Consider the following 12,500-nt stretch of genomic DNA (forward strand, 5'->3'; position numbering starts at 1 on the left):
AGTCGAATCTTTTAAGCTGAGTCGCATTTCAGTTTCAAATTAACATTGTTCATGTTAGCCTTCTTAAAGGTTTGTTTTTTTTCCGTTTTAGAAAGCCGTTCAAAATATACAAGTCCAACTGAATTGAGACCTCTCTCTCTCTCTCTCTCTCTCCTAAAAGAAAGAAAGAAAGAAATATCCGTGTCAGTTTCAGTCATTTAGGCTATTATTTTAGTATTCTTATTTTGGTGTACTGAGTAGCCTCTCTAGTGAACTTGAAAGATCGCTCTTCCGAGACTTTCCCGAAGTTTTGTTTTTATGTCATATTTTATGGTGTGTGTTTTTTTTGTTTGTTTGTTTGTTTGTTTGGTGTTTTTTGTTTTGTTTTGTTTTTTAAATTAGATTATTATTATCATAATTGTTGATCAGCACTGTATTTGATTTCGCTGGTCTTAATAGTGTACTGTAGGCAAACACTTTTTTAAACCAGTTTGTGTAATTTGTACACTTTGTTTTCAATTCAAGGAGCTCTTTCATAAGGGGCTCTTGGCGCTTTGTGCATGGGCGTGCGGCATGTGTGTGTCGGTCGTGTCGTCGGTATGTGACGGTGTGTGCCGCGCGCGCGCGCCCGCGCGCCGTGTGTGTGCCGTGTGTGTGTATGCCGTGTGTGTGTACTGATGTTTATTTACATTTATTTGCTAATATGTTTATCTATCATCATTACTGTCCTTTCATTATAGTTATTGTATTGTCATTTTATCAGTTCAATGCGTTCACTTTCTATTCACTTACTCAAGTTATCAAGTTCATTAATTTTATTTCATTTATTCATAATCTATTTATCTATTTAATTATTCATTTCTCTGTCTGTTTTTGTTGTTGGTTGTTGCTATTTTGTGTGTGTGTGTGTGTGTGTGTGTGTGTGTGTGTGTGTGTGTGTGTGTGTGTGTGTGTGTGTGTGTGTGTGTTTCGCAATTGTATTTTATTTCATTATCTATCTGCTTACCTTTTATTTTTTATCCTCAAGGCCTGACTAAGCGCGTTGGGTTACCCTGCTGGTCAGGCATCTGCTTGACAGATGTGGTGCAGCGTATAATTATGGATTTGTCCGAACGCAGTGAAGCCTTCTTGAGTAACTGAACTGAACTGAACTCATAGCGCTTATCACTACACAGAATACGTTTTTGGCTCGATGGTGACGACTGAAGTCAGTGTATGAAAACTTGAAAGCGAGTCTCGTCTGGGGAGGTAACCACTGACGAGACGAATATCTACGACGGATTGTAGTTCGTGTGTGTATTTGTGCACGGCTATAAATAAATCTCACAGACGTGTTTCACTTTCTGACCCACAAAAGCAAGTAGCAGTTTTAGAATGTCATCGGAACATGGCATATTGCTATGAATATTAGTATTTACAAGTAGCTACAGAATAGCCCCAACCACTGTGAGCCGTGATAGTCTAGTGGTTAGGACCTCGCGTTGTGGCCGCGATAACCCAGGTTCGAATCCTGGTCACGGCATTTTTTTTTTTTTTCACCCCCGTTTCCATCTTCTTGGAATTTGTTACCAAACATATTGTACTGTCATGTCATAGCGTATCATTAAACAGGTAATGCAAACCATATTTTAGGTGTTTAAAAATATGAAATAAACGAAAAAAAAAAAACCAACTTGATTTTCAGTTTAAGTCCAGACACTGATTATTGGTACCAAAGACTCGACTGTGTCTTTCATTATTAACATTTTTGTCGAAAAATTAATTTTCCTTCTCTTCTTTTCTTTTGAATGCTTTCGGTCGAATAATACTGCTGTAAGTCGTCAGTTTTATTACTGTTGTTGAAATCAGCATTGTTGCTTCAATGTTGATGTTTTTTGCTGTTGTTGCCTTTGTTGTTGTTGTTGGTGGTGGTGGTGGTGGTGGTTTTTTTGTTTTTGTTGTTGTTGTTTGTTTGTTTGTGGGTTGTTGGTTTGTTTTTGTTTTTGTTTTGTTTTTTGTGGCCTCAGTTGCATGCAGGTCATGGAGCACCAGAATGTTTTGTTTTTTGTTTGTCTGTTTGTTGTTGTTGTTTTGTTTTGTTTTTGTTTTGTTTTTTTGTTGTTTTTTTTTTTGGGGGGGGGGTCTTTTTGGTGCTTTCACACGCCTTCTTCACTGGCAAAAAAAAAAAAAAAAAACAAAAAAACAAAACAAAAAACACCCCCCAAAAAAACAAAAAAAAACCACACAAACCCCCCCCCCCCCTTTTTTTTTTCCTTCTGTTTTCTTTCGTTTCTTTTTGTTTGTTTTTTTTTCTTTTCGTTGTTTTTTTTCTGTTTTCTGTATAACATGTCAGTTTTCGATTAATACATTGTTTCTAAATGTATTCAAAGTAGTATTCTTCCGAATACACTAAGTTCTTTGTCTGAATATTCGGTTTTCATGGATAATTTCAGTGAATATTTTAACATTATACACGTGTTTTGAGTTTTCTGAGATTTAGATTGCTCTGATGTGAGTGTGTGGATTCTATATGTGGGATAATCATCGAAATCCTCTTAGTATAATACATATACGTCGAAAAATATACAATTAGATCAACATTAATTATTGGGGGGAAAAAAGAAAAAAAAGAGAAGAAGAAGAAGAAGAAACAAAAAGGAAAGTTGACGCCCGGACAGGAGGCAGGTTCCGCCCTCCCCCGAAACGATACACAGTGATTGTTCTTCTGCCGGACGCATTGACTAAGGATTGTTTTTCTATCAAATGTTTGAAATGATTGTTTATAACCCAGCAACAGAAATAGAACATTAGTCACGCCGTGGAATGTATGTACGACTAGCGGACGTGTACTACACACATGAACAAAGTTATCCAATAGAAAGATTCCCCACCCCCGGCCCCCCTCCCAGCCCCCAACTCTAATAAGTACCATCCTCATCCCCCTTTCTTTTTTTTTTTTTTTTAAATATCATTACTTGAAAAAAAAATCAGCCAGTGCTTCACCAAAAGAGTATCTTTTTTTCTTCTCTCTCTCTCTCTCTCTCTCTCTCTCTCTCTCTCTCTCTCTCTCTCTCTCTCTCTTCAGTTTCAACATGTGCATACGCGGATTCGCACGATTTGTTTAGATAACTTATAACGTATGATGGGTGTGTTGGGGGAAGTGGGGGGATAGGGTGATGGGGAGGGGAGATAATGTGACCAACTCTGTGATCAGACAGGAGTTTATAACTGTCACAGACCAGTGGAAAAGCTCCCATTTCTATTCCCAGCTTTTGTAAAAACAGTAGTAGTGATAAAGCTTTTTTTATGATAAAAAAACAACAACAACAACAGATACACAGTTTGTTTTTTGTTTTGTTTTGGTTTCAGGACCCAGGACCATGTGCAAGAAATACCTCGTGCCACTCTGAAACGATTTTGTCAAAGGCCTTCTACATACCATGTACACATTCAATTCATTGAAGTGATTGGTATAGAAAATCGATGCAAGAACCCACATGAGAACGGTTAACAGGGGGTGACCAAGAATAAATAGATAAATAAACAAATGGATAAAGAATAATTAAATGAATAACATATATAAATAATAAATACATAATAGATAAACTAAAAAGCGACAATAATTCGTTAAGCCATTAAGATTATGACTTCCGCTCTAAAACATAGGAATCCAATACTTTCGTTTATGGTAAAAGAACCAGTAAAATAAACTAAAATGAAGTAAAATGAAATGAAATGAAATGAAATAAAATAAAATGATAAATGCAACCGACAAGATAATCTATTTTTAAATGTTCATTGATTGTCCAGCATCCACAAAATGATTAAAAAAAAAAAAAATTAACATGTTTTAAATTCCATTTTGATAGGTTGACATTTTACAACAAAAACATCTTAATGGACATTTATTAAGAAAAAAAGAACAGAAAAAAAAACAAACAACATTAAATAGACTGACAGACAGAAACAGCCAAGCAGCTGGATTGTACATAGATTGGTTATCATCATGGAGTATTATCATTCATTTCTTAAGATGTTACACAAGCTGTCAAGGAATACAAAATGTCAAGTATCTCAGAGTATGTTCACATGTGAACATCACAATCATTTCTTACGAATATCAATAAAAAGAAATTAAATATGGGTGGTTAATTTTCGTTAATCATGAACAGGTGACTAATCATTTGTGATCAATAATTTGTAAGGCAGCCATCTGGCAGAGAAAATGGCATGGTTAAAGTTAATATATGCATTATATTCTTCAATTCTACATCGAGTTTTTAATATGTTAAAAAATAAACTGATATTTGTGGAAAGCTGTCCTTAATTTTGCACAAATATAAGTAATAATTTGCAAACAATATTATCAAACACAAAACAGCATCAGTTGTTATTGTGACATCATATCCAAATAACACAAGTGATTCTGTTAACTTTAAATCTCCTGCGTTTCAACATCTCTCTTTTATCAAGTCCGTTACAGCGTTCCAAAATATTTGCACATGATTGCATTTCCAAAAAGCACGATCAATACTGTCTTTGTGTTCTCTACAAAAACTACAGTTGTTATTATCAGTAACACCAATCTCTTTTAAAACAAATTTTGTACATAAACATCTGAGAATCATTTTCAGCTGAAACCATGTCAGTTTCACTTCAACTATCTTGTGTGCATGCACAAAACAAGATTTCCAGTTATGATGCATCAAAAGCTTTCAGTCCCATTTATCACAACATTTTGGTTTCATATCATTTTCAATCAGCACATAATAAGTTATTGCCTTAAGTGATGTGAAGTGATGGCCTAGAGGTAACGCGTCCGCCTAGCAAGCGAGAGAATCTGAGCGCGCTGGTTCGAATCACGGCTCAGCTGCCGATGTTTTCTCCCCTTCCACTAGACCTTCAGTGGTGGTCTGGACGCTAGTCATTCGGATGAGACGATAAACCGTGGTCCCGTGTGCAGCATGCACTTAGCGCATGTAAAAGAACCCACGGCAACAAAAGGGTTGTTCCTGGTATAATTCTGTAGAAAAATCCACTTCGATAGGAAAAACAAATAAAACTGTACACAGGAAAAAATACAAAAAAAAGGGTGGCGCTGTAGTGTAGCGACGCACTCTCCCCAGCCCGAATTTCACACAGAGAAATCTGTTGTGATGAAAAGGAATACAAATACAAATACAAATAATATGGTCTTGAGCCTTTAGAAACAGAAACAAGTGTTTTAAGCAGAACGAAGTATTTGTGTGTCTATCGCTATCCACATGAATAATATGCTTTTTAACTAATTCGTTTTTTGTTGATTTATATCCAGCATAAGTAAGGAAACCAATGGGCAAATCACATTTTTCTTTGAAGTGTACATATGAAAGAACTTTACCATCATCATCATCAAAAAACTGTGCAAGACAATACACATCATCGTTACTGAGCAGTCTGGATATAATATACTTTTTACCAATTAGCACGCGATTATTATAACACAACGAATAATAATAACAATAATGATAAAGAGATAACGTGTCCGGTTCCAATCACGCAGGAACCGGGATGTATCCCCCCCACCCCCAGCCCCTACCAAAAGAAGAAAGGCTAATTACTGTATTTCACACAACCACCACCACCACCACCACACCCTATCCGCCCCCCCCCTTACCCCCCCCCCCCACACACACACACACCTTCCCTAGCCCCCAGCCCCCTCCATCCCTCGCTCCTACCCCCTGGCGCCACCTGCCGAGCCAAGAGGGAGGTACAGGAGGCGGGGTGGTGCGTACGGCTGACGATCCGATGTGAGTAATCGTTGTAGCAGCTTTGTCAGTGCCGGGCCTTTGATGTGGGGCGGCTTTGGGGAGGCTTGGGGGGCTTAACGCCCCGCCTCTACCCCCCCTCCCCGCCCCCCCTGGGGATGGCGGCAAGGCACAGAGGGCGGGGTGCGGAGGCGGGGGCGGAGCTGACGTCTGTTTTTACTGTGTGCCATGTATCACACCTCTATCTCTCTCTGTGCCTCTGTCTCTGTCTGTCTGTCTCTCTCTCTCTGTTCCCCCTCCCATCCTCTCTCTCTCTTGCCTCCCACCGTCTCTCTCTATCTGTCCTTCTATCTCTTCCCTCCCACCCACCCCTCTCTCTCTCTTCCCTCCCACCCTCTCTCTCCCTCTCTCTCTCTCGCTTCCCTCCCACCCTCTCTGATTTTGCTTCTTTACGTGTTTTTGTTCTCTCCTTCTTTGCAATCCTCCTCCCCACCCCTCTCTCTCTCTTCTCTCTCTTCCCCCCCACCCTCTCTCTCTTCCCTCCCTCTCTCTCTCTCTTCCTCTCTCTTCTACTTCTTCTTCTTCTGTCATTCCTATCCCTCCCTTTCCCAGTCTCCGTCACCCTCCACCCTCCCCCTTCCGGCTGTCGTCTTTCCTTTTTTTTTTTTAACCCCCCCCCCCCCCCCCACCCCGCCGGTCTGTCAGTCCCTCCTGGCGATCAGTCATCTCTCTGTCATCCCTACCCCCCTCCCTCCTTCCCTCCCTCTCCCCCTCTCTCTCTCGGGATTCCCTCTTTTTCACTCAGTGACCGCTGACACCTCTTTTGTCGAATCGTTAATGGGCTTGAGTTTCGTCCGCCACGATGGCTCAGAGGTAGTTTGCCAGCTACATACACGGTCAGAGTGTTTTCCACGGCGAGTGGGAAGGGGGGGGGGGAAAAAAGGCGCACGTTTGTCATGTGGATACGCTTGTATTGGTTCGGACTTGATAACACTTTGGTGTCACAACAGATTTCTCTCCGTGAAATTTGGCTTGCTTTCCCCGTCGGCGAGCGTTCAGTGTGGCGCGTGTTTCACAGTGCTCCGTCACACCTTTTTTTTACTGTTTGCGATTCATCAAATACACATATTTTCTATTGTAATTATAATGGATTTTTTTTTCTACAGAATTTTGCCACGGACAAGTCTTTTGTTACGGTCGTGTGTTCATGTATGTGCGCTGTTAGCATTCTGATAACGGGGCATCAGTTTATTGTTATATATATATATGATAGTCAGTCGTGTCCGACTATGACCATCAGAACGGCAGAGGAGGCAACTGCTGTTCCGACTATTTGGGCTAGAATTTGATTATAGTGGAGAAGTGTCTTGCCCAAGTACATCCCCACTCTCTCGGCCAAGAGGGTTTTAGGACAGTCGGCGTTTGGATGGTTCCCAAAGGCCAACTAGCCCACAAGGCTGCAGCACTAAGAGCCAGTGCAATTTTGCCTCCTAGTTTTGAGAGTCATAGTCCTTCACAAAAAGACTAAGCTGTAAATGGTTTCCCCATTGACTGGAGAAACCATTGATAATACAGCTCTCACTTTGCTGTTGGCCCAAATGTAAAACTTATGTCAATCTGTGATATAAGCCGAGTGTTGGGCAGAGTTTATTGTTACATCCATGGGCATGTCATGTCTGTGCATTTTTCAAAATTGAATGTGCCTACAGTCTTGTACGCATTTTGAAAAAGCTAGTCTAGAAAGACAGTTCATATATATATATATATATATATATATATATATTCTCATCCCTAAAACCAGCGATAGCACTGACACTTTGTAGACCTGCCGAGGACATATTCTGTTTGTACGCATATATATGTCCTCGGCAGGTCCACAAAGTATATATATGCGTACAAACAGAATATGTCCTCGCCAGGTCCACAAAGTATATATATGCGTACAAACAGAATATGTCCTCGGCAGGTCCACAAAGTATATATATATATATGCGTACAAACAGAATATGTCCTCGGCAGGTCCACAAAGTGTCAGTGCTATCGCTGGTTTTAAGGATGAGAAACTGGAAAAACAGGAGAGTGTGGTAAAAGTCTTTACCGTCTGTAACAAGGGAATCAATTTCAGAAATCATCTGTAACTCCTTCATGAGTTTCGCCCCCTGGGGCAATGGATGCGACAACCAAATAACATAAGTACCGGCCAGCATTCGTCCATAACGTGAAGTTGTTTGCAGGCATGGAACTTGCAGGGAAGGATTGATACACTAGAGTTTAACAACCCCTTCCGCATCCACATGTAAGGTCATGTTGTCCACATGCAAAAGTCGTCAGTATCAACAGATGTCTGCTGTTACTGGTGGGAGGGGGATGGGTGGGTGGGTAGGATAATGGAGTATTCTTCTTCTTCTCATACGTTTGTCAGGGCACTGTGAGATAACCATTTGTTTTGTTCTCAGACTGTGTCGTAAAATTGTTCTCATGTGTTGGTCGTCAGAGCTCTTTGAACAAGCCACGTGGTGTTGTCATCTGACATCAATTGGTTGTGTTCGCCGTTGTTCGGTCCTTTCAAGGAACAAGGGGCGGCGGCCTGTCTTCACTGACGCTACAACTGGTGACCCCCTCCAGCGGGATTCGCCCCTACCCGGACCAGCAAACAGAGTTAACAGCAACCACGTGTCACAAAAAATAGGCATGCACTCATTTCGAGATTCCCACACCGCAAATGTTAGCCGCCATCAGTGGAAGTGCTGGCCCATAGCCTCAAGAACCTTGCCAACGCCCATACATAGCGGATCTGAGTTCCACCAATCAGCTTCAAGGTGGTGTCAAAGCGTGCATATGCGGACTGATTCATGTACGATACACCTTCTTTTCTCTCTCTCTCTTTTTTTTTTTTTTCGATTAAAGGGTGAGGGTGCAGGCGGCATGAGATGTCTGATATACTCATAAACCCAACGCGCTGGTTAGTCATTGAAAGCCAACCTAGTAACCTAGTGATACAGGGGGAGAAAAGGGGTGGAGGTGGGTGGGCGGTGGGGTCGGGGGAGGGATATGAATCCCACAACACACACGTGTACAAGACGCTTCCCTTACTATGTAATGATTTTCCCACTCTCAACGCGAAAAAAACATCACAAACTAATGACTCTCCCCTCATTACCCCCCCACACCTCCCCGCCTCCCACAAAACAAAAACCGTCAAAGGAAGCTGTAGGGAGGTCCAAGTAATGTCACAGCTCAACTGCAGCGTAATCCAAGCATTATATACTGACACAAACAAAACGCTGTGTGTATATATATATTTACCCTTCATTGCTTTGTAGTATTTTATACGCATCCAGTTTTGTCACACACACACACACACACACACTTTATATATAATTTCTTTTTTTTCTCCCCGGAAGGATCAGAAAGCCCTCCCAGTACCTGTGGGGGAGGGGGAGGGGGAGGGAAAGAAGCGGCTCCAAAGATCAGAGAGCAGCGGGCCGAGTGCAGAGTTGTGTTTTGTCCCGGACATCTGACGGCCCCCGGCTTTTTTCTGGCTGCAGAACAGAGCCAGTGCTAAACCAAAGCGGAATCCTGTGCCGTGTATAGGACTGTGAGACCCTGTGTCGCTCGTGTGGATGGTTAAGATTCGTGTCCTCCGAAAGAGCACGCGCCGTCGACACATGCTTTCAATATGAATATCACTTTTAGAAAGTGTGCGACGTTATTTTCTCAGTGACAAATATTTCTAAGTCCTTCTGCGGTCGTGGGTAATATTAACTTTAGAGTGCTTTCATTTCTGTTGTTTTTTGTTGTTGTTGTTGTTTTGTTTTGTTTTTTTGTTGTTTTTTTTGGTAATGATCGGTTTTTAGGAGAAACGTCTAGGTAGCAACGCTTAGTTTTCAGAGCGATGCTTTTTTTCTGCTGCCTTTCTATTTCATATGCTACGACTCCTTTTTTTTTTTTTTTTTTTTTTTTTTTGCTACTGGAATTTTGATAACGTGTATGATTTGTGTTCATTCCGCAGATTTGGCATGCTACATTGTCAAGGACGGTTGGGGTGATATGCTGGTCATGTTAGTGTTTGCATATCGAAGCTGACATATTACATGTCCTCAACGTGCATTTCCCGATTCAGAGACGCGGATGAAGTTCGGGGCTTCTGGAGCCAGTTGCATTGCTCGGACGGAAGAGCCTAGTATGGTCGTAACCAGCTACTAACTGTGTGTTGTATGGAACTGACCCATGGCGTAGCTCGGTCAACGTAGGCATTTAGTCACGTGTAACTGTCAAAAAGTTAGAACCAAGCAATGCAACTGGCACCAGCAGGTCTGCACAAGTCGACAGGAAAATCTCAACGCTTAATTTTAACTACAGACGCTGTAAATATTCAAAACATAGACCTTAACGGACTCAGAAGATGAAACCGAATGTTGTGATTGACCACTTGGTAATTGTGTATGTGCTGAGGCAGTAAATGTTGGATATAATATTTGTGTTTCTGTAATCTGCCGATGGTTAACGTACGCGTTTTGAAACAGGGGAAAGAGGGTTGTCTTGAAACTTGGCTGACACATATATGTTGATCTCAGAGGTATCTTTAAAAAAAAAAAAAAAAAAAAAAAAAAAAAAGTTTTTGTTTCCATTGTCATTGTTGTTGTTGTATTAGTTTTTCGTCATGAAGCATCTGGAGTTTAATTCGACAGTTATCCTGACCATTCGTTTATTTCTTCGCAAAATAAGAATTGATGAAGTCGACATTATAATTTTTTAATCTTTTTTTTTCTTTCATTTATTTATCTATTTTCTCATTACCACTTTAACCCTATTGGCATGTAGTAGTCCTTACCACTGTTCCAACGCTGTGGCAGCTTCAAAAGAGTCCCTCGTCTCCCCGACAGGAAGCTATTAGGCAGAGGGCGGGCAGCTTAGACACTCGTTTTGCCGGGGCAAAAAGAAAAAGGTACAGTGGAGAAAGTACCCCATTTGAAATCTGCCCGGGGTTGTTTTGTGTTTCGTATGTGATATTTTTTTTCTTGTTCTTTTTTTCTTTCTTTCTTTTATTATTTCTATTTATTTATTTATTTTTGGTGGGTGGGGGGAGGGGTGGGGGGCAGGTGGGAGCGGAGGGAGGGGGCGTGCTTCATCTAATAAAGTGGATATTCCTATAGAATTCATTAATTCCTTTCTTGCCGATTTAAGTGCAATACACTAAAAACAGTTTCATAATTCCCAAGCTTCTCTCCCTCTTTTTCCTCCCCTCCTCCACCCCCTCATGATTATCATAGATGCATATTTGTGTGTCTATGTCAGCATTTTCTTGAGTTTGTTGCTTTTCATGCATGCGAACAATTCAAATGTACGTGTCTGAACTGATGATCAGTATCAAATTGTTTCGTGTGTGTGTGTGTGTGTGTGTGTGTGTGTGTGTGTGTGTGCGTGTGTGTGTGTGTGTGTGTGAGAGAGAGAGAGAGAGAGAGAGAGAGTGAGTGAATGAGTGTGTGTGAGTGAGTGTGTGTGTGTTTATGTGTGTGTGTGTGTGTGTGTGTGTGTGTGTGTGTGTGTGAGAGAGAGAGAGAGAGAGAGTGTGTGTGTGTGTGTGTGTGTGTGTGTGTGTGTGCACGTGTGTGTGTGTTTTCCTGCGTAATTTCCCGTCTCAGAGGAATAACTTTCACGCACTTGTCAGCAGCGAAATCCCGCCACTCACAGCCACACCCATGCAGTGGCGTGTCAGCCCCGAAACATGTTATGAATGGGGAGGTGTTGGATGCAGCTTCTGCGCGCGAAGGACGAAATTCCTCAGACCTTCGTGTCCCCAATATAGCGCCATGAAAACAGACAAGGACAAATTCCACACCGGTGTCTCTGGCCATCGCTCATTTCGTTAGCGTGTCACGACTTTCATCACTGCTCTCACTGGACGGGTGACAACCTTCTGTTTTCAAACTTGCACTGCTATTAGCATCTGTGAATGAGAATGTTGTCAAACATTTTGCAATATATTTGTATAAGGCGTTTCACAGTGTTAAATGTGATGTACGATTGATTCAATGTTTTCACACCACCCCCTTCATGAGGGGCTATGGCCTATTATGAATAAAACATTCGCATTCGCATTCTCACTGGACGGTCATCTCCGTGTGTTTTGTTAACTCACTGAATGTCAACGTGTTCAACAGATTGACCACCCACCCCAGCCAAACCCCTCACAGATAGCTAGAACTCCCCCGCAGTGAACGGGAGGACTCACCTCTCGAACATCGCAGTCCTTTCTGAGAAATCGAGAAACAAGACTTGAACAACTTATTGACATTCAGGGCATCAGCTAATCGGCAGGTGACCTTAACTCTTTCATGACAAATGGACCCAAGAGCGAGCACTCGTTCAAGGCGAGTGTTACACGTATCGCAATCATAACGATCATTGCATGTGAGTTGAACAGTCTCACACAGGATTGAATCCCTGCTCCGGCAGTGCATTCGTGTAGCTATCCGTGCTTTGAACAAATTGCATTCAAAGAAGCAAGCGTCAGACCATCTTGAGGCCTCCCACGAGAAGAGGACCTGTAGTGCTGCCAGTACTGAAGGCTTCGTTCGACACAGATTTATCACACCATACACGTGGACTCGAAATTGAATCTGGGTTCACCATGACATTGCAACATGACGGGCTACAGAGTTCAGAATTTGTTTTCTTTGTATTTTTAGGGTGATTATTTTTTTTAGAGACATTTCAGTTTCTGCAGCATGTGAGAGCTGAACTTCAACGATATTTTCAAACATTTTCAAGGCAGCAGGCCAGAAGCCG

General features: G+C 41.7%; 1 non-coding gene across 1 annotated transcript; it reads left to right on the forward strand.

Moving 5' to 3' along the window:
- The first annotated feature begins 1,429 nt into the window (after positions 1 to 1,429).
- Trnah-gug (transfer RNA histidin (anticodon GUG)) lies at positions 1,430 to 1,501 on the forward strand. Its single transcript has one exon. It is a non-coding gene; the product is annotated as a tRNA-His (tRNA).
- The last annotated feature ends 10,999 nt before the right edge of the window (positions 1,502 to 12,500 follow it).

Source organism: Babylonia areolata, chromosome 18 (genome assembly GCF_041734735.1).
Source record: "Babylonia areolata isolate BAREFJ2019XMU chromosome 18, ASM4173473v1, whole genome shotgun sequence".
Taxonomy (NCBI): domain Eukaryota; kingdom Metazoa; phylum Mollusca; class Gastropoda; order Neogastropoda; family Buccinidae; genus Babylonia; species Babylonia areolata.